The sequence below is a fragment of the Sus scrofa genome, chromosome 3 (assembly GCF_054392235.1).
Source record: "Sus scrofa isolate SSC_HxYL_T2T_F1_AM1 chromosome 3, Sscrofa_HxYL_maternal_Yorkshire_Landrace_v2.0, whole genome shotgun sequence".
NCBI classification, from domain to species: Eukaryota; Metazoa; Chordata; class Mammalia; order Artiodactyla; family Suidae; genus Sus; species Sus scrofa.
In genome coordinates, this window is record NC_139385.1 from 122,988,233 (window position 1) to 123,011,034 (window position 22,802).

General features: G+C 45.7%; 1 protein-coding gene across 1 annotated transcript in view; it reads right to left on the minus strand.

Annotated features, from left to right (window-relative positions):
- Positions 1-22,601, minus strand: part of PLB1 (phospholipase B1) — a 184,098-nt gene extending 161,497 nt beyond the window's left edge. The window contains exon 1 of the mRNA XM_085019712.1: positions 22,478-22,601. The gene's annotated coding sequence lies outside the window, so the exon portion shown is untranslated. The remainder of the gene's footprint in view (positions 1-22,477) is intronic.
- Between the last annotated feature and the right edge of the window lie 201 nt (positions 22,602-22,802).

Below are 22,802 nucleotides of genomic sequence, written 5' to 3' on the forward strand. Positions count from 1 at the left end.
TAATATGGACAACCTGGAATAAATGAATAAGTTCCTAGAAAAGTACAATGTCCCAAGACTGAATTGAGAAGAAATAGAAATTATGAACAAACCAATTACCAGTAATAAAATTAATTCAGTAATAATAATTTTTTAAAAATCCCAACAAACAAAAGACCAGGACAAGATGGCTTCACAGATGAATTCTACCAACCATTTAAAGAAGAGTTAACCTATCCTTAAACTATTCCCAAAAATTGAAGAGGAAGGAATGCTTCCAAACTCATTCCACAAAGCCAGCAGCACCTTGATATGAAAACCAAAGACACTACAAAAAGAGAAAATTATAGGCCAAATCATTGATGAATATAGATGTAATCCTCAATAAAATATTAGAAAGCTGAATTCAGTCATATATTAAAAGTTTCATATACTGTGATTAAGTGGGATTTTCCCTGGAATGCAAGGATGTTTCAATATCACAAATCAATCGATATGATATACCACAGTAGCAAATTGAAAAATAAAAACCATATGATCATTTCAATAGATGCAGAAAAGGCTTTTAACAAAATCAATATTCATTTATGATAAAAAAAACTCTCTCTAGAAAGTAGGCATAAAAGGAAACTACATCAACATACTAAAAGCTGTGTTTGACAAACCCATAGCTAACATCATACTCAAAGGTGAAAAGCTGAATGCATTTCCTCTAAGATCACAAGACAAAGATGCCTACTTTTATTCAACATAGTATTGGAAGTCCTAGCCACAGTAATCATACAAGAAAAAGGTAGAAAAGGAATCAAAATTGGAAAGGGAGAAGTAGAACTGTCACTGTTTGCAACTGACATGATGCTATAAACAAAAAATCCTAAAGATGCTACCAAAAAAAAAAAAAAGACTGTTAGAATAAATGAATTCAGTAAAGTTGCAGGATACAAAATTCATATACATATATCTGTTGTGTTTCTATACACTAACAACAAACTATCAAAAAGAGAAATTAAGAAAACAGTCCCTTTTACAGTTCCATCAAGAAAAATGAAATACCTAGGAATAAATCTAACCAAGGAGGTAAAAGACTCAAAACGAACAAAAAAAAAAAAAAAAACTCTAAGACATTGATGAAAGAAATTGAAGACAATACAAACAAATGAAAAGATATTACATGCTCATGGATTGGATGAATTAACATTATTAAAATGACCACACTGCTCAAGGCAATAAACAGATTCAATGCAATCCCCATCAAAGTCTAATGACAATTTTCACAGAACTAGAACAAATAATTCTAAAATTCATATGGAAACACAAAAGACGTTGAATATCCAAAAGAGCTTTGAGAAAGAAGAACAAAGTTGGAAGTATCATGCTCCCTGATTTCAAACTATATTATAAAACCACAGTAATCAAAGCAGTATGGCACTGACACAAAAACAGACACATAGATAAATGGAACAGAATAGAGAGCCCAGAAATAAACCCACACTTATATGGTCAGTTAATCTAAGACAAAGGAAACAAGCATATGCCATGGAGAAAAGATAGCCTGTTTGATAAATGATGTTGGGAAAACTGGACAGCTATGTGCAAAGACTGGACTATTTTCTCATGCTGTTATACAAAAGTAAACTTAATGGATTAAAGATGTAAATGTAAGATCTGTATGCTCTTTGACATCAGTCTTAGCAGTATTTTTTGATCTATCCCCTCTGGCAAGGGAAACAAAAGCAAAAATAAACAAATGGGACCACATCAAACTAAAAGATTTTGCATAGGGAAAAAACCACAAAAGAAAAACAACAAAAACTGTTAATGAAACAAAAAGGCAGTTTATTGAATGGGAGAAGATACTTGCAAATGACATATCTGATAAGGGATTCCTATCCAAAATATACAAAGAACTCATACAACTCAACATCAAAAAACCAAACAACTGGATTAAAAAGTGGGCAGACACTCTAAATATGTGACATATCTCCAAAGAAGATATATGAAAAGATGCTCAACATCACAAATCACCACCAGGGATATACAAATCAAAACACAATGAGATGTCACCTCACATCTGTCAGAATGGCTATTAACCAATAATAATAAACCCCCACAAATGTCGGCAAATGTGTGAAATATGTGGAGAAAAGTGAACCCTTGTGTCCATTTGTAGAAATGTAAATTGGCACAGCCACTACGGAAAACTCTATGAAGGATCCTCAAAAAATTAAAAATAGAGCTACCATAGGATTTAGCAATTCCACTTCTAGGTATTTTTCCAAAGAAAAAATGACCCTAATTAAAAAAAACATGTGCACCCCAATGTTCATAGCAAAATTAATTACAATAGCCAAGATATGGAAGAAGCCTGTGTCAATTGATAGATGCATGGATAAAGAAGAGATGTTATATATATACAGCAGGATACTACTCAGGCATAAAAAATAAAATCTTGCCATTTGTGACAACATGGATAGACCTGGAAGGTATTATGCCAGGTCAAATAAGTCAGATATAGAAAGACATACACCATGAGTTCACTTGTATGTGGAATTTAACAACCAAAACAAATGAATAAACAAAACAGACTCATGGATACAGAGAACAAATAGGTGGTTGCCAGATCAGAGGGGAATGGGCAGATAGCTGAGGGTGACTAAGAGGTATAAACTTCCAGTTATAAAATAAGTGAGTCAGAGGGATGAAATGTACAGCTCCAGGAATATAGTCGCTAATATTACAGTATCTTTGCATGCTGACAGGTGGTAATTAGACTTATTATGATGATCATTTTGTAAAGTATACAAAATATCAAATCACTATGTTGTACACTTGGAATGAAAATAGTTTTGTAAGTCAATTATACTTCCATAAAGAAGGGGAAGGGGGAAGTAAGAATGAGAAAGGGGGTGAGGGAGAGAGGAAAAAGAGAAAAAAAGAGAAAGGGAGAAAAAAAAATACAGGCTCATTGTGAAAGTGTGAAAGAGAGAACCTTCTGTGGCTCTTTTTCCTCACATACATCTGGGTGTTATCCATGTCTCAGGTAGAAAATTTAATTTCCTACATATTAGAAGAAGTTCATATTGGCAATTTTCCTTGGCATCAGCAGTATAGTGTCTGCTGAAAAGATTTCACAAGGTCGAATGGTCAGCCTTCTGAAGAGGGATCAAAGAGATGACTTTTTTTTCCCACTGTACAGCTTGGGGACCAAGTTACACATGCATGTACACATAATTTTTCCTCCCACTGTTGTGTTGCAACATAAGTATCTAGACAAAGTTCTCAGTGCTACACAGCAGGATCTTATTGTAAATCCATTCCAAGAGCAATAGTTTTCATCCATTAACCCCAAGCCCCCGATCCCTCCCACTCCTTCCCTCTCTCCCCGGGCAGCCACAAGTCTACTCTCCAAGTCCATGTGTTTCTTTTCTGTGGAAAGGTTCATTTGTGCCATATATTAGATTCCAGTTATAAGTGATATCATATGGTATTTGTCTTTCTCTTTCTGACTTCTTTCACTCAGTTTGAGAGTCTCTAGTTCCATCCATGTTGCTGCAAATGGCATTATTTCATTCTTTTTTATGGCTGAGTAGTATTTCATTGTATATATATACCACATCTTTCTATTCCAATCATCTGTCGATGGACATTTGGGTTGTCTCCATGTCTTGGCTATTGCGAATAGTGCTGCAATGAACATGCGAGTGCATGTGTCTTTTTTAAGGAAAGTTTTATTTGGATATATGCCCAAGAGTGAGACTGCTGGGTCATATGGTAGTTCTATGTATAGATTTCTAAGGTACCTCCATACTGTCCTCCACAGTGGTTGTACCAGCTTACATTCCCACCAATAGTGCAAGAGGGTTCCCTTTTCTCCACAACCCCTCCAGCACTTGCTATTTGTGGACTTATTAATGATGGCCATTCTGACTGGTGTGAGGTGGTATGTCATGGTAGTTTTGATTTGCATTTCTCTAATAATCAGGGATGTTGAGCATTTTTTCATGAGCTTGTTGGTCATCTGTACATCTTCCTTGGAGAAATGTCTATTCAGGTCTTTTGCCCATTTTTCCATTGGGTGGTTGGCTTTTTTGCTGTTGAGTTATATAAGTTGCTTGTATATTTTAGAGATTAAGCCCTTGTCAGCTGCATCATTTGAAGCTATTTTCTCCCATTCTGTAAGCTGTCTTTTTGTTTTCTTTTTGGTTTCCTTTGCTATGCAAAAGCTTGTCAGTTTTCAAAAGGTTGAAGAAGAAGGAACACTCCCAAAGATATTCTATGATGCCACCATCACCCTAATTCCAAAACCAGACAAAGATACCACCAAAAAAGAAAACTATTGGCCAATATCTTTGATGACTATAGACGCAAAAATTCTGCACAAAATTCTAGCCAACCGAATCCAACGACATATCAAAAAGATTGTACCCCATAACCAGGTGAGATTCATCCCAGGTTCACAAGGATGTTTCAACATACTCAAATCAGTCAAGAGCATACACCACATTAACAAAAGAAAAGTCAAAAGCCACAGGATCATTTCAATAGATGCAGAAAAAGCATTTGACAAAGTCCAACATCCATTTATGATAAAAACTCTCACCAAAGTGGGTATAGAGGGAACATTCCTTAACATAATCAAAGCCATTTATGACAAAACCACAGCAAATACTCAATGAAGAAAAACTTAAAGCCTTCTCACTCAAATCTGGAACAAGACAGGGATGCCCACTCTCACCACTGTTATTCAACATAGTTTTGGAAGTCCTAGCCACAGGACTTTTGTTTGTTTAGACAAACAAAAGAAATAAAAGGCATCCAGATAGGAAGAGAAGAGATAAAACTGTCACTGTATGCAGATGACATGATACTATACATAGAAAACCCTAAGGACTCAACCCAAAAACTACTTGAACTGATTAACAAATTCAGCAAAGTAGCAGGATATAAGATTAACATTCAGAAATCAGTCACGTTTCTGTATACTAACAATGAAATATTAGAAAAGGAATACAAAAATACAATACCTTCCAAAATTGAACTCCCAAAAATCAAATACCTGGGAATACACCTGACCAAGGAGGTAAAGGTCTTATACGCTGAGAACTATAAAACTTAAGGAAATTAAAGAAGACATAAAGAAATGGAAAGGTATTCCACATTCCTGGATTGGAAAAATTAATATTGTAAAAATGGCCATACTACCCAAAACAATCTACAGATTCAGTGCAATCCCTGTCAAATTACCCATGACATTTGAACAAAAAAATCCAAAAATTTATATGGAACCACAAAAGACCCAGAATTGCCAAAGCAACCTGAGAAACAAAAACCAAGCAGGAGGCATAACTCTTCCAGACTTCAAGCAATATTACAAAGCCACAGTCATCAAAACATACAGACATACAGACCACTGGAAGAGAATAGAGAACCCAGAAATAAACCCTGACACTTAGGGTCAACTAATCTTTGACAAAGGAGGCAAGAGCATAAAATGGGAAAAAGAATGTCTATTCAGCAAGAATTGCTGGGAAAACTGGACAGCTGCATGCAAATCAATGAAACTAGAGCACACCCTCACACCATTCACAAAAATAAACTCAAAATGGCTGAAAGACTTAAATATAAGACAAGACACCATCAAACTCCTGGAAATGACTTTTTATACCAAAAGGACAAGCTCTGGATGGTGACTGTTTTCTTTCCCATACTAAGGCTCCAGGTTACAGTGGACTTTCTGTGGAACAGGTTTTGATTTGAAAAGTTATTTGCCAGACTCAACTCCAAAAAGTCTATTTCCAACACCAAATCACCAACAAAAGACCATGATTTATCATCATTGAGGTTGTTCAAGCACGTAACACATATTTTTTAAAGTAACTTGAAACAAAATAGAGTCCAAAGATATTTTGAGGTGTAACAAAATTCTTTGGAATTGTGTCCCAAAAGTAAGTGAAAGAATGCCAAATGCCCATTTGGACTCAGAAATTCTGGTCTGTCTATTAATAGGAAGGTTCATTATTTTGTAGTCATTTCCTGTAAATAATAATGCTCTGATCTATGAAAATTAATTTTTAAAAGATTCATAATAAATATATATATCATTTAGGAAGTTGTTGTTCCTAAACAACAGGAACTCGAACACAAACTAGATAAGAAATAAAGGGGATTTCTTTTTGCCCTGCTGCCTCTTTTGACTTCCCCCTATTCTGGGTCCTGTTATGATAGGCCTTCCTACCCCCATCATATATAATACCCAACAGCTTCTCTTCTTGCTTCCATTTGCTATGCATGAGCTGCTAATTATTTTATCTAAGACCAACTGTCCACATGTGCACAGGATCCTGTCCCCTCTCTCTCTCGACACACAAATTATTCCATCTCAACTACTTCCTATTTAGCACACGAACACAGCACCATTTTTCCTGATGTCGAATATCAAAACAAAAGCTCTTGACTTCATAGCACCCTCCAGCTTCAATCACATTTTTCTTCTCTCTTTAATGGCAAAATTCCTTGATAGAGTTCCCCCTTCCCCTGGACTTCATCACTTCACTTCATTTCAGTGAGTTCTGATTCCACTCCTTGAACAACAGAATTATTCTTAGGTTTGTAAATGAGTTTCATGTTGCTAAATTCAGAAGTCAATTTTTAATCTTCAACTTAATCTAGCAGCAGCATTTGATGCAGTTGACCACACTGCCTTATTTTGAAATCCTCTCTTCACTTGGATATCAAGACAACACCCTCTTGGTTTTTTTCTTCCTTCATTGTCCACTCTTTCCTGATCTGCTTTGCTAATTCTTCCTCATCGTGTTGATCTTTAAACACTGAAGCACACCTGGGTTTGGTTTGGGGTCTGTTTCTCTCCTACAGGCATATTCACATCTTGGTTGACTTTATTCACCCAATGGATATACACCATCTATATCCTGTCAAGGGTTGAATGATTTATCTCCAGAACTTGCTAGTGAACATCTCCATGTGGATGTCTAATAGATGTCTCCAACTTACCATGTTCCAAACAAAACTACTGACAATTCTGTTTCCAGGAGAGCTAAGTACGCTCCTAAGAGACAAACCCATGCAGGTAACAACTATGAACTCTTAAAAATGACCAGTTACCAGAAGGCCCTGGAGAGTGAACAAAAGCAAGCAGTTTCTGGAGAGGAATAAATACTTGGAAAAAGTTAATGCATGAGATCTGTTCCCTGTGTTTTTTTTTTTTTATTATTATTATTGGCTTTTAGCCTGAGGCAGGCCACAGCAGAGTCACACAGGGCAGATAAAATAATAGAAAATCTGCAGTCCACCTGGCCTGAAGAAACAAAGAAGAGAGTTTAAGGCAGCCACATCCTTTAGAAAGTGAGGGAAGGAATCCAGGAAGAGACCTAGAGAGGAAGAACCACACATTTTACATATAAATTCTGTCCAAATCTCTGTCTAATTCCTGAAACATAATACATGAGGTAGGCTTAAGAGGCCCAGATAAGAATAAAATAACTGAACTGAGATTTGAACTGTGGCCCAAGAGACAGTTTATAGTGTGATACAATCAAGTTGATTGCCTGCTAAAATAAATAATCCAGCATTCTGGGGGACCTGTATCACAATGTCAAGAATACCCCAAAATTACCCAGAACATGAAGAAAGTGGAAAATGTGACTTACACTCAAGAAAAAAGACAATTAACAGAAGCTGACTCTGAGATGGGCTAGATGTTAGAATTAGCAGATCATAATTTTAAAGAAAGCTGTTATAACTATGCTTCATGAGGTAAGGGTTTATGTATTTGTAACAAATGAAAAGATATAAAACCTCAGCAGAGAAATGAAGTCTATTTTTCAAAAACTAAATGTAAATTCTAGAACTGAAAAAGATAAAATTTGAAATAAAAAATTCACTCTCTAGGCTTAACAACAGAATGGAGATAAGGGAGGAAAGTGTCAATGACCTTGAAGTTAGATCAGTGTAATAAAAAATGGAGTATAAAAGATTGAAAAAAAAATGAATAGCGCCTCAGAGCCCTAAGAAACACTATCAAAATGTCTAACATATGTAACTAGAATACCAGAAGGAAAGGGGAGAGACCACTGGACAGAAAAACAATTAAGAAACAACAGGAAAAATTTCCCCCAAATTTGGTGAAAGATTTACATTTACAGATTCAAGAAGCCCAGTATGCCCCAAGCAAAATAAAGACAAAGAAAACTTTCCTGAGGCACATTGTAAACTGCCAAAAACCAAAGATAGCAAGGAAAAATTTGAAAGTAGCCAGGAAAAAAAAATATTACATATAAGGGGAAAAACACAAGTGACCCTAACTTCTCATCAGAAATAATGGAGGCCAATCTCCAATAAGGAGTTAATACCCAAAGTATTCACAAAATTTCATACAACTCAATAGCAAAAACTCCATATAACCCAACTTAAAAATAAGCAAATGAGCTGAATAGACATTTTTCCAAAGAAGATATACAGATGGTCAATGTGTACACGAAAAGGTGTTCAACATCACCAACCATCAGGGAAATTACCAAAAAAAAAAGAAAAAGAAAAAGAAAAGAAATGCTGATGAAGATGTAGAGAAAACAAAATCTTTGTGCACTGTTGATGGGAATGTAAACTAGTACAGTCACTACAGTATGGAGGATCCTCAAGAAATTAAAACTAGAGCTACCATATGATTCAGTAATCCCACTTCTGAGTATATCCAAAAGAAACAAAACCATTATCTCAAAGAGATATCTCTACCACCATATTCATTGCAGCATTATTTACAAAAGCCAAGGTATGGAAACAACCTAAGTGTCTGTCGACAGATGAATGGAGAAAGAAAATGTAGTATATGTATACAATGGTATATTGTTCAGACTTAAAAAAAAAAAAAAGGAAATCCTGTCATTTGCAACACCATGAATGAGCCTGGAGGGCATTATGCTAAGTGAAATAAGTCAGACAGAGAAAGAGAGACAATTCATGGTATCACCTATATGTGGAATTTAAAAAAGGGAAGAGGATGTTCCCATCGTGGCACAGTGGTTAACGAATCCGACTAGGAACCATGAAGTTGCGGGTTCGATCCCTGCCCTTGCTCAGTGGGCTAAAGATCTGGCGTTGCCGTGAGCTGTGGTGTAGGTCAAAGACACGGCTCGGATCCTGCATTGCTGTGGCTGTGGCATAGGCCAGCGGCTACAGCTCCGATTCGACCCCTAGCCCCTGGGAACCTCCATATGCCATGGGAGCGGCCCAAGAAATGGCAAAAAGACAAAAAAAAAAAAAAAAGGAAGAGGAGTTCAAACGCATAGAAACAGAGAGCAGAAGGGTGGTTACCAGGGGCTATAGTTTGGAGAAAAAGGTAGAGGTTGTAAAAGGGTGCAAACTTCCAGGTATAAGAGAAATAAGGCCTGAAGATCTAATATATAACATGGTGACAAAAGTTGATAGCATTGTATTGTATAATTGGAATTTTCTAAGAGAAAAATTTAAATGTTATCACTCCACCTCAAAAAATGTAAGTATGTGAAGTGATGGATGTGCTAATCAACTCAGTGGGGGAAACCCTTTCATGTTGTATATACATTAGATATCTTTCAGTTTTGTCAATTATACCTTAATAAAGCTAAAAAATGGGGCGGGGGGAGAAAAGAAAAAATGGAGTTCAGAAACTAGTGGACCAACATCTCTAAAGCACTGAAGGTAAAAACTCTGGACCCGGAATTCCATACCCAGCAAAAATATCCTTCACACATGCGAGTAAAATAAAGGTATTTCCAGATAAATAAAAACTTAAAGAAAAAAAAATCGTCAATAGCAGATCTTCACTACAGAAAATGCTAAGGAAAAATTTCAGGCTAAAGGAAAGTAATAGAAGACAGAAGTTTGGACAATTAGAAACAAATGTAGATCATGATAAATAGCAATCACTGGATAAGTGAAAAACCAAATTTGGAATTCCCAATCTGTCCCACCCAAACATGCTTTTCCCTGTAGGTTCTTTATCTTGGTGATGGAAAGTCCATCTTCACAGTCTTCAGGCAAAAACCCGAGAATTGTCTCCATCTCCTATTCCTTAGCAAGTACTCTTGGCTCTACTTTCAGGTCAACACATACTCAGAATCTGCCCATTCTTTCTACCTCCACTTACCTTCCTGGTCCAAGCCACTATACTGGACTACTACAATAGCCAATCCCCCTATTTCTACCCTTACAGTCAATGGCATAGGACACAGCAGCCAAAAGGATTGTTTTAAAGCTTACGTCAATTCTTGTACTCTTCTGCTCAACACTCTCCATTGGCTTCCCACCTCACAAGGAAACAAAGAGTCCTTGCCACAGTCTACAAAGCCCCTGTGTGATGTAATCCCTGCTCCTCTGCTCTTCCTCCTTCCCTCTCTTGCTCACTCTGATGTGGCCACCTTGGCTTAATTGCTGTTGCTCTAACACATCTGCCTCCTCCTGCCTCAAGGACTTTGTTCTTGTCCCAACATCCTTCTCTGATATTTATAGGACTTATTTCCTTGATTTTCTGCCTAAATGATGCCTTGTCAATGAAGTCTTTTCTAACCATCCTCCTTTACGTTTAGTTCTCTTCATAACATCATTGCCTTTATATTCGGTTAAATGTTCATTGAATAAATGAATGAATGACACAAATACCTATAACACAAGGCTGAAAGCTCAGATAAAGGGTTGTGAGAGTTCAGAGGAAGGAAAATATTATTTATAGACCATCCTTTATTTTCTAGCATTGTTGGTTATATCATTTAATCTTCATTACTATCCTGTTAAATAACTTATTGCCAATAATTTACAGAGACATGTTGAGGCTCAGAGAAGTTGTTTGCCAAGGTCACATGCATCATAAATGATGGCAGCAGAATTCAAGCCTAGGTCTGTATAATTTCATGCGTACACTCATTGCATTTCACAGCTCCCCAAACCCCATCCGGCTCAGGTGCGGGAAGTGAAAGGAAGTATCCGGAAAGAATTTCTGGAGGAGGTGGCATCCTAAATCCTGTGAGATAATAGAAACAATATTTACCTATATCTATTTCCTGGTTCCTGGCACAGAGTCTTAAAACCCTTGTTAGTTGCCTAAGTGATAAGAACACTGGAGCATCTTTTGTTCTAATATTTGGTTTTTGAACCCAGTTTCTGACACAAAGTTCCTAAATCCCTTGGGGTTTCCTGGGTGATAGCAGCAGTATCTTTTGCTGTAATGAGGTGGCTCTTGGTGGGTTCTTGGATGGGGGCTGGTCTCTGGGAAGACCAAGCCATGATTAGAATTTTGCAATTTTCAGCCCCATCTCACATTCTCCAGCGAGAGGAGAGGGGAAATGCAGTTAATGGTTGACCATTATATGATAGATATGGATAAAATTTCCAAAAGTACAGGGTTCGGAGAGCTTCCCTGGTGGACAGGTTGGGGTGCTGGGAGAGTAGCCTGTGTGACGCAGATACGAGGGCTCCTCACTTCCTCCCATACCCCCTGCCTCATGCATCTCTTCCCTCTGGCTGTTCCTGATTATATCCTTTTATAACAAACTTTCCTGAGGTCTGTGAGCCACTGCAGCAAATTAGTCAAACCTAAAGAGGGGGTCATAGGAACCACTGATTTATAGCCAATTAGCCAGCAGCACAGATGACAACCTGGACTTGCAATTGGCACCTAAAGTGAGGCAGGGGGGCAGTCTGGTAGAACTAAGCCTTTAACCTGTGGCATCTGATGCAGTCTCCAGGTAGAGGGTGTCAGAATCAGATTAAATTCCAAATCAAACTATAGGACACCCAGCAGGTGTCACAAAAGTGCTTGGTGTCGGGGGTGGGAGTGGGGCTCACACATCTCGTGTCAGAAGTGCTATGAGGGTGATAGAGGTGGGAGAGCAAAGGAGACACATTGGAGAAGTGGGTTTTCCTAACACAGTCCCCAGGGGACCAGACACAGGCAGGAGGTCAGCACTGCTCCTGAGAACCACCAGCTGGATGGAGTACATAGAGCTAAACAGAGAGAGACCTTTGAAGACACTTGAGAACTGAGGGGAATACCAAGAGTGACCTTTGCTACTTCGCAGTTCTGCCTGAACCTTCCAAGAACTCAAGTGGTCCCCCAAGGGAGCCAGTGACCTAGGAAGGCAGGATGATATTGCTAAGGGTTCCTTATCCATACAGAGTGTTTCAGAGTTTACAAGGACTTTCACGTACATAACCTCACAGGTCCTATGACAGTTCTGTAACGGAGGGTAGGGCAAGCTGAGGTTCAGTGATGAGGTGTTTCAACACAGATCCTTCCACTGGAGGTTCGAAGCTCATTCAAGGTAGTGTGCGCTCCATTCTCGAAGGGCTTGGTGGGAGATGCAAGGCTCCATGTAGGATTGTTGTAGAGGAAGGGAGTGTGAATGATGATGCAAGAACATGATGGGTTCTGTGGATGTTTCGATCCTGGCTCAGTCTTTTAAAAAAATAAGTTTTTATGATGGTAAATTATGTCTAACATAAAATTAACCCTTTTAATCATTTTTAAGTGTACAGTTTCATGGCATGAAGTACAATCACAAGGTCATGCAACCGTCACCACCATCCATGGCCAGAACTTTTTCATCATCCCACATGGAAGCTCTGTCTCCATGAAACAATACCCCCTCCCCCAACTCAGCCCCTAGCAACCACCATCCTGCTTCTCATCTCTGTGAATTTAACTGATTCGGGTCCCTTGTCTATGCGGAATGACACAATATTTGTTCTTTGGTGTCTGCCTTATTTCACGTGGCAAGACGTTTTCCAGGTTCGTTCCTATTGTAGCATTTATCAGAATTTCATTCCTTGAGAAGGCTGAATAATATTTCATTGTGTGTATCCATCACATTTTCTGTATCCCTTCCCTGTTGTGGTGGTGCAATCTTGCTGACAAAAAGAGCAGCCTCTTTCTCCAGAAAAATCTTCCCCTCCAAGAGCAGAATACACCTACACCGGCGCCCTTTCTCCCCATCCCAGCAAGGCTCTCCCCATGCAAATGGGGTTATTTGCATGGGGATCAGATCCCATTGCGAGCACAATGGAGATTTCTAGTCTTCTAGCAGACAGTACTGTGTGAAGACAAGGCACCAGAACTTCTTTCCTTGAAGTGAGGCAATGGCAAAATGCTCCAGGCCCTCTCCCCTCCCCAAACCAAGAAATGTAGCTGGGCTGCCCCGAATTGCCTGTGGAGAGGGAGAGAGAAAGAGCCGTGGCCTATGACCCATCCTGTTCCCTTCGTCATTGCCAGCTGGCAGCTCATCCAGAGCAGGGTGGTGTGGCCCCCTGTTGGGGACCAGGGGTAGAGCAGCCTTGAGGGCCAGAAAGGCCACATCCTTTCCAACTGAGCCTGCTCCCCTCCCCCCCCAATCACTGGGAAAGGAGAAGCTTGTAGGCAAGGCTTGCAACATCTGCAGGAAAAGCTAGAAGAAAGCCCAAAGGGAAAAAACCCAAACCGAAACAAAAGCAGCCCCTGTAACCAGACCACAAACTACTCAGCATTAAAAAGAAATGAGCTTTCAGGAGTTCCCGTCGTCGTGGCTCAATGGTTAACAAATCTGACTGGGAACAATGCGGTTCATCCCTGGCCTCACTTAGTGGGTCAAGGATCCGGCGTTGCTGTGAGCTGGGGTGTTGGTGGCAGATGCGGCTCGGATCCCGAGTTGCTGTGGCTGTGGTGTAGGCCAGCAGCTACAGCTCAGATTGGACGCCTAGCCTGGGAACCTCCATATGCCACGGGCGCAGCCCTAGAAAAAGACAAAAAGACAAAAAAAAAAAAAAAAAAAGAGAAAGAAATGAGCTTTCAAGCCAGGAAAAGACAGTGAGGAAACGTAAATGCAAATTCCCAAGCAATCGAAGCCAGTCTGAAAAGGCTACAGATTGTAGGAAAGAGCAAAACGAAGGAGACCTGAAGAGGTCGAGGACGGGGGTGGGAGGGGGTGGCGGAGTGGCCAGGGGCTGGGAGGGAGGGAGGGAAGAAGAGGTGGAGCCCTGGGCCTTTTTAGGGCAGTGAAATGTCTCTGTATATTATAATGCTGGCTGCGGGTGTCAAGATCCTTAGAGAGTAGACACGGAGAGGGAACCATGGGGTGAGCCGTGGACTCTGGGTGATACAGGTTCATGGACCATACAGATGTACCACGCTGGTGGGGGCGGTTGTTGGTGGGAGGGCTGAGCACTTGATGGGCAGGAGGTGTCTGTGGGACCTTGGGTGTATGGGAACTCTGCCTACTTTCTGCTCAGTTTTGCTGGGAACCTCTAAAAACTAGTCTATTTAAAAAAACAAAAAGCAGCCACAGCTACCCAAAGCTCTGGGTAACACAGAGGGCCACTTCGCTCCCAGGCCAGTTACTCAGCCTGAGGCTCCAAAAGCCTTGCTCTCCCCCAGGGGGACCCAACAGCCCCATTTTCCCTTCTGATGTCATTTCTTTTTCCCACGGGGCAGCATGGCCCCTTGTGAGTGTAGGGAGGGGCTCGCTGGAGTCCTGCAAGTCCTCTCCTTGATTCCTCAGCTTAAATGTCACCCCGCACGAGGCCTCCCCCACCCCCCGACCTCCCTCACCCCTATCTGGGGGTCTGTTTCTCTGCCCAGCACACCTCACCACCTGAAATTAGCTTACCTGCTTACAGGTGCCCAGACCAAGGCAGAGCTTTGTCCCTGGTGCCCAGTGGGTGGCACAGAGGAGAAACTCAATAAATGTTTCTTGATGGAATAATTGTGTTACCCACAGCATGACCGAGGGCAAGTCAGTTATCCGTTCCTGGACCCCAATTTCCTCATCTGTAAAATGGGCCATTAACCTTAGTGAATGTGCTCTCTCCCTGCTCCAATACTCAGAGCCATCCAGCAAGTATCAGAATGATACTTTTCGTTTTGTTTCTTTTCTTTTTCATTTTGGCTGCCCCTCGGCATATGCAGTTCCCAGGCCAGGAATCAGATCCAAGTCGAGGTTCTAAGCTGCTAAGCTGCAGCTGTGGCAACACGGGATCCTTAGCGGATGTGCCAACCTGGGGATCGAACCCGCATGCCAGCGCCCCTGAGACACGGCTGATCCCACTGTGCCATGGAGGGAACTCCAGAGTGACCTTGTTTTTCCACTTAAGGGCTTCTGCCAGGCCACTGGGTGACTTCGAGAGATTGAGAGACTTCTCAGACTAGGTTTGCGGATGCAGGAGGGAGGTCAGACAGGGTGCTGGTAGATTAGGGTGCGGGGGGGGGGGGCAGTTAGCTCCTTCCCTAGAATATAAGCTTCAAGACGGTGGGGGCGCATATTTGTTTGGCTAGCCTTGTGCCTAGAACAGTGCGGCAGAATGAGCAAAGGCGAAGACCTCAGCTCCTGTTTCCATCGCTGAGCGAGGTCTCCGTTTGGGTCGTGTGTGGAAGAAAAACACCAGTACCAAGGCCTCCCATTGGCAGAGCCCTTTGCAAAGTGCTTGCACATGCATCAGGCATTTGCTCTTCGCGACAGCTCCATGAGATCAGGACCTTTCAGGGTTATTATCCCCAGTTTACAGATGAGATAACTGAGGCTCAAGGAGTTTCACTTGCCCAAGGCCATATGGCTGGTAAAGGGCAGAGCCAGCTCTCAAACCCAGGGTTTTGTGTTTTGCGGATTTTTTTTTTTGCTCCAGACCCAATGCTTCTGTGTGTGTTGCTGGTTGAGTGGAGCCTGGCATGTGGGCAGAGGGAAGCCTTATGCCAGAGCCAGCGGCCGGAGCAGAGAGAAGGTTGCACAGAGATCAGAGCTGCCTGCGCTGTGAGCTGGCACCTTTGGACTGCGGCTGCCACTGGCTGGGGGTCGGTGGGAGGGGAGGGGGAGGCCTGGGGGAGGGGGTAGTGAGGAGCAGGAGGACAGAGGGCACAGCAGACGCCCCCTCGGCTCCACCCGTGGCTGCGCTTAGAGGCCCCGGAGCGCCCGCTGGCTTCACACAGGCACCCTGCCCCTCAGGTCCAGACACGCAAACTCCAAACAGGTCCTTCAAAGGGCACAGATGCCAAAGATGTGGGCAAACTGGTTTGAGGAACACAAAACCCAACTCAAAGCTCTCTCCCCTTTCCCACACCAAGGCACCAGACCTGCCAAGGAACTCGCCAGAATGACGTTCGCCCAGCCCCCAGGTCTGCCCGACTTTGCCAAAGCCACTTATATGTATGTCTCCTCCAATTAACCACACACAGAGTGCACCCCGGAGTGCTCCCCACCCCGTACCCCCAAGCTGAGCCCTGTCAGGCCCTCCCCCCCCGCCCCTACATGTGGAAATTCTTTGTTCCCATCTTCCCTGGGCTTTCTGGCTGTGCGGTCCCTCTTCTGCCCTCTCAAGCCTGCTTTGGTCCTTCTGTCCTGGCTCCGGCCAATGGGCCTTCCACTGGGTTTATTCCTGAGGGTAAGACGCAGTCACTGTGCTGGGTCAGGGGTCACAGATGCCAGCCTTCTTACATCAGCCCACTTCAGGGAGCCCCAGGGAGTCAGCAGTTATCACACCTCCCTGAGGCCTGGCCCCCAGAAACCAGAAACCACAAGGCAGTGATGAGGAAATGCAGGGGGAGGGGGTGGAGGCAGGGACAGGTGGCGGCCCACACACTTGCCTGTGTTAGTCACTGAAGGGGCCCAGCAGAGCAGAGGTCATCTCGAAAGCTGGTGCCAGGGGTGGCAAGAAAGGCCCACGGGCAAAACCAGCCAGAAGAGGCGCTCTGTCAAAACACACTTCTCTCTCTTTTTCTTCTTATGGCCCCACCTGCAGCATATGGACATGCCCAGGCTAGAGGTCAAATGGGAGCTACAGCAGCCGGCCTACACCACAGCCGAGGCAACGCCAGATCCGAGCCCCATCTCAACCTAGGCCGCAGCTGACGGCCCCACCAGATCCTTAACCCACTGAGCGAGGCCAGGGATCCAACCCACATCCTCACAAACACTACGCCGGGTCCTTAACCCACTGAGCCACAACATGAAATCCCTTCTCTTGCTGGAGGGGTGGTTTTCTTTTCGAGATGCCACAGCAAGACCCCAAATGCAGGAGGATGTCTTGATTCATCACGGGCCGATGTTTCGTTTTGCTCCATCAGCGCCACGCCCCGTTCCCCTACCGTGCGCCAAGCTCCAGAACCAGCGTCCTCCTCCTGCTTCACAAGGAGCTTTGGCTGCAGCTTCCCTGCCGCCCAGCTGGTCGCCCAGCTGGAACTCTGCCCGAGCCGGCCCAGACCAGGAGTACCACGACCAAGTGTGGCTCAGAGTCGTTTATCCATCACGCGTTCCTTGAGCACCTACTCTCGCGGCCCTCGTGCTGATGGGGTTCTTACTTCCTTCATGGGTTGCCTCCCGGAGATGGTTCTGGAGGCTTCATCAGATGGTTGAGGGCTACGTCTGACCTGAGTGGGGTGCTCAGATGTCCCGACTTGCCTGGAACAGTCCCATTTTATGTCTATTTTCCCAGCCTCATAATCAGCAGAACCCCCTCTTACTATCAGACTCGTCCTGGTTTGGAAGATATTTGTTAGGTTGGGGCATTGCCCACCGGGAGCGGCTCAGGGGAGCTCTGTGTGATGTGCCCTTAACCCCAGAGGAGGAGGGGCAGCTGGGCCGTGAGAGGTAGACGCTAGAGGGCGCCAGTTAGCCGTAATTGGCCCGGCCAAGTCTCCACGTTGGCGCTGGACTGGCAGCCAGGGGCAAGGCCTGTCCTAGGAGAGAGGCAGGCAGCGGCCGGCAGGGGGAGCTCGCCCAGCAGAGCCCAAGTGATCCTTTTCGGGGGGGCCCCCCTTCTCTCGCTCCCCCAGGCACTCAGAAGAGTGATGGAGCAGTGCCTGGGAGGGAAGAGGGGTCCTGGCACTGCCCCCCGCCTCCTCTGTTTCAGCCTGGCCAGGCCCCTCCCAGCCTCTGTCCCTGGCTCTTGGGTGTGGCATGGTCTTGGAGACAGACCTCTAGGCCTGCTCTCTTGAGGGCCTGGCGCTGGGCCTCAGATGGCCGTTCTGGAAAAAATGGCCAGGCCAGGCAGGCATCAGGGAAACTCCACAGCCCTCCAGGGGTGAGGATGGGAGTGGGAAAAGACCAGAGGCAGGAGGTAGAAAGAGCCCATTTTTCCTCCTTGACCTAGACTTCAGGCACAACACAGGGTCCTGGCATGCTCTCCTGTGAAGAGCCCACTGCTCACTGCCCTGCCCTGGCCACTGCCCTGTCCCCCCCCACAACTGGACACAGGACTGGCCTCCAGGCAGGCAAGCTCCCTGTTCCCATTCTGTTCCCCAGCCCCTAGCCCCCTCTCCAGCTGATGAACTTGGGGACGCCAAGCAGGAGAGAGCAGGCGGCCCAAAAGCAGCGTTGGGGACTATTAAAACCACATGCTTTGGTGGCCAACAGACTTGTGCCTGGGTTGCAGCTCTGCACTTGGTGGCTGTGTGACATTGGGCGCGTTATTTAACTGCCCTAAGCCTCAGCTGACTCACCTGCAAAAGGTAATAAAAGAGTATCTATTTCGCAAGGGTGATGTAAGGATTAAATGCAGTAAGAACACAGAGTGCCTCGCTCAGTGTCTGACACCCGCCCCCCGCCCCCCGCCGCCGGGGGGCGGGGGCAGCAGCAACAGCAAGGCCCTTCAGCCCCAGCCCAGCTTTTCTCTCTGCAGCGGGAATCCTCGTCTGAAGGAGAGGAACAAAGATGGATTGCAGGAGTTCCCGTCGTGGTGCAGCAGAGACGGATCCAACTAGGAACCATGAGGTTGCGTGTTCAATCCCTGGCCTTGCTCAGCAGGTTAAGGATCCGGCGTTGCTGTGAGCTGTGGTGTAGGCCGGCAGCTACAGCTCCAATTCGACCCCTAGCCTGGGAACCTCCATATGCCGCAGGTGCAGCCCTAAAAAGCCAAAAAGAAAAAAGACAAAAAAAAAAAAAAGATGGATTGGAAAAGGCTTTATGGGACACATAGTAACTGCAGGTGAATTTTCTATTTGACAGTGATTTCAGTGGCTGTAGGAAGCGGTGGCTGCCTCAGTGCCTACAGCCTCCACCTTTTGAGGAATCACTTCTTCATTTGTTCATTCATTCATTAGTCCCAGATGACAACGGTTGTCCTGACATAATGATTGAGAGCTTCCTTTCCCTCTTGACGTGTTCTGGGTTGGATATTCACGCCATCTGGGGCATTGGGGATTGAGAGAGAGACGCTATATAAAGCCCCTGCCCCCTGGGGCTTACGTGCCAGTAAGAAAACACACATAGATGACTGGAGAAGTGGGGGCTGGAGCGGTGTGGCCAGGTCAGGCCCCTTTGCCCCTTAGGAACCCACTCAGAAGCATCCTTTATCCATCCTTCTTCCATTGACTTACTCTCACTTATTTACAAACTGACTTTTTGAGGTCAGTTCATACCATACATTTCCCAGCAGATACATGAGGTCATTGCCCTCTTATTCCTTCTTTTTCTCCAGCCTCAAAACCTGCCTGCTAGTCAAGCATTTGTGGTATTCTTTTTTTAAAAGGCTGCACCAGTGTCATACAGAAGTTTCCAGACTAGGGGTCGAATTGGAGCTGCAGCTGCCAGCCTGCACCACAGCCACAGCCACAGCCACACAGGATCTGAGCCACATCTGCAACCTACACCACGACTCATGGGGACGCCAGATCCTTAACCCATCGAGCGAGGTCAGGGATCGAATCTGTATCCTCTTGGATACTCATTGGGTCCTTAACCTGCTGAGTGAGCCACAACAGGAATTCCAATAGTCTTGTTTTAAGAATCACAAATATCCCATCTGCTCTTTCACGATCCTATAAACATCAATTTTCCAGGAGCAGGGGTCTAATCTATTTTTTCATCCTCACGGACAGGAATACAACTGCAAGATGGCAGTGACCTAGAGGCATGCTCTGAATGACCAGCTCCTCATAACTTAATGCCGGAAACAGCTCTGTGACATTTAATGAAGCTGGGGGGAGTCTTAGGGAAAAGGAGAGAAAACAAGAGGAAAGGGGCAGGGGAGTCCTGGGATCGGCAGAGGTTTGTGGCTGGAGCGTGTTACCTCTGGGTTCCTGCCTGATCCTCTGAGTTGGGGTGAGGGAAGCAGCCAGGCGGGGAGTGTGTGGGTGAGGGGGGTGCCCCTCGCCACCCACGGCACACCCAGGATGCCTGGGACGTGGAGGTTTTCAGGGGCCCAAACTCACCGGGTTCCCACACCCCATCCTCGGTCAGGGTCTCGCCACACGCCCTCCTCCTTCCCCCACCCACGTCCTCCCAGGTTCCCACCCCGTGACTCAAGAGCCCCGGGGTCCCACGTGTGCTGAAGGGTCTCTGTGCCTGGACCACTCTAGGTGTCCCGAGTTCTCACTGGGCATCATCTCGTGTAACTGGGTGAAAATCATGACAATACCGGCCCGGCCCGGCCCCGATCCTGGCCCCGGGGGAGCATTGCCTTATTTAGCGGTGCCACCCCCAGAAGAGGAAGGAAAGGAAGGAGGAGGAGGGGGATGAAAAGCAGATAGGACCAAAAGAAGAAGAAAGAAGAAGGCATGGGTGATTCTGAGAATTAAGGGTAACTAGTGACGTCATCACGGGGAGTGTTTCACCAGGTCAGTGGGTGGGGGCAAGGCTTGATGACTCACTCTTGAGACGGGCCCCCCCTCCCAGAGAAGTCATTCATTTACTAAGTCATTAAGTCTTTCAGCACACGTGTATTGGGCTGATGTGTGTCTCAGACACTGGACTAGGCACCAGGGAGGCAGAACTGAGAAGACACTGGGAGCTGGTAGCAGGTGGCCTGGAAGGGAAGGAGTTCTAGGGCAGAGCCTAGGTGTGTGGTGGGGGGTGAGAGGGGGAGGCAGGGGAGATGTGACCAGAGAGAGGCCAGGGGGCACAGCACTGTTCAGAGGGAGTGGCAGGAGAGATGCCCCCCCCCGCCCCGCGGGGCGGGGGGAGAGCGGGGTGGGGTGGCCTGAGATAAGGGGTGTGGGAGGAGTGGGCTGGAGCCAGACGGAGGGAGGGGCAGGGAGTTTCAGGCAGAGGAAGGAGCATTGTGCTGGAAGGCACGGAGGTTGCGAGGTTGCGGGGTGGGTTGGGGGGGGCGGTTTGGGGAACTGTGAGTAGTTCCTGAGAGCGTGCAGGGGGAGGTGGCGAGAAATGAGATTGATGAGCTAAGGGCAGCTGATTCTGAAGGTGCTGCGATGCTCCTTTCAGGCAGTGAGGCCCCCCGGCAGGTGCAAATGGAGGAGCAAGGTCAGATCTCCCCCTTGGGAGAGGAGATAGACCCTTTGTCTGGAGCAGGCAAGTGACCCTGTGAGATGGTGACTGGCTAACTCAGGAGAGAGGCTGGCCCCAGAATGGAGCTCTTACGGGGGGGTCTGGCCTGCGCTGGGGTTTTCGTCATGCATCACCCCAAGCCGCCCTCCAGGGATCATTGGAGGTAGACCGGATTTCCATGGGGAGCAGGTGAAAAGGCTGAGACGTGTTCAGCCCTGGACCTTGCCCGTGCCCCTCAGCCAGCAAGTGGCAGAGCCCAATCAGAAGCCAGACCATCTGAGCTCTTAGGCGCTTCCAGACCCGGCCACCATGAGGCCTCCCCAGGACCTCCTGCTTGAACTCATTTCCCATGATTTTCTTACAGCTCCACCCCAGCCACGACCAGTTTCCTGGGATGCCCTTAAAAACAGCCAGGCTTCGAAGTGCTGTGCACCACCCCGCCTCCACCTTCTCAAACCCATGCCCAGTCCTATTCCATCACAAGACCAGGAGCCTCGGTCCCCCCCGCCCCCGCCAAGCCAGGGGCTGGGGGCTCCTAGCTGTGTGGACCCCCATACTCTCTCCCTGTCCCAGTCCTCCGCATCTCCTGGAAGCTACTGTGACTCCCTCCTGTGGGCACTGGAGCCAAGTCATCCTCCAGGCCACAGCCCGCCAGGATGACGAGGGCTCCCAGGAGGGACCCTCACCCCAGAAGTCCCTTTTTCAAACAGGAGACTGGGATGAGAGCCACGAGGATGGCCTGGCATGACAACAGCAGTATCGGGCCTCGTCCAGGTTCCTGGTGGCTCCTGTGCTGCGCAGGAGGAAGGAAAGACCTTCTCCACCTGGCTTAGGGAGCCAACACGGCCGAGATTTCCTGGCGATAAATTCCCAAACATATTTTTGTTTCTCCCTCTAACATTTAACCTTGGGTATATTTCAAGGGAAACGCTACTCTGTCTGCTTCTGATTCATACCCACTGAGCTCATCAAAACCAGAATTATTTGGTAATCGCTGTTGGGTTTACTGGATGCCCTCTGGGATCTGTAAAAAAAATCTCTGTTCCTCAGAAACAGGAAGTTTCAACAGGAGGACAGAGGCTTGGTTGCAAAAATCAAAATTTGAATTCTCCCTGCGTATTGGAGAGGCATTTCCTTCCTCCCGCCCGTCAACAAACATGGAGTGCGCGTCTCCTGTGTGCAGGGGCTAAGAACACAGGACTTTTTAAAGGGCCTCGGAACTCATTTGCTAACAAAGTGATTTAAGTAAAAATTTGTTTTCTCACAGTTCTGGAGGCAGAAAGTCCAAGATCAAGGGGTCTGCAGGGCTGGTTTCTTCTGAAGCCCCTCTCTTGGGCTGGCAGGTGGCAGCTTCTCCCTGTGTCTTCACATAGTCAGCCCCCTGTGTGTGTCAGTGTCCTGATCTCCTCTTCTTATCAGGACACCAGGCACACCGGATCAGGGCCCACCTGTGTGATCTCATTTTAACTCAGTTACCTCTGTAAAGACCCCATCTGCCCATACAATCGCATGAGGACTTCAACCCGTGAGTGTGGGGGGAGCACAATTCAGCTGATAAGAGGCTCTGTTCTCATGAAGTCATTCACCCCT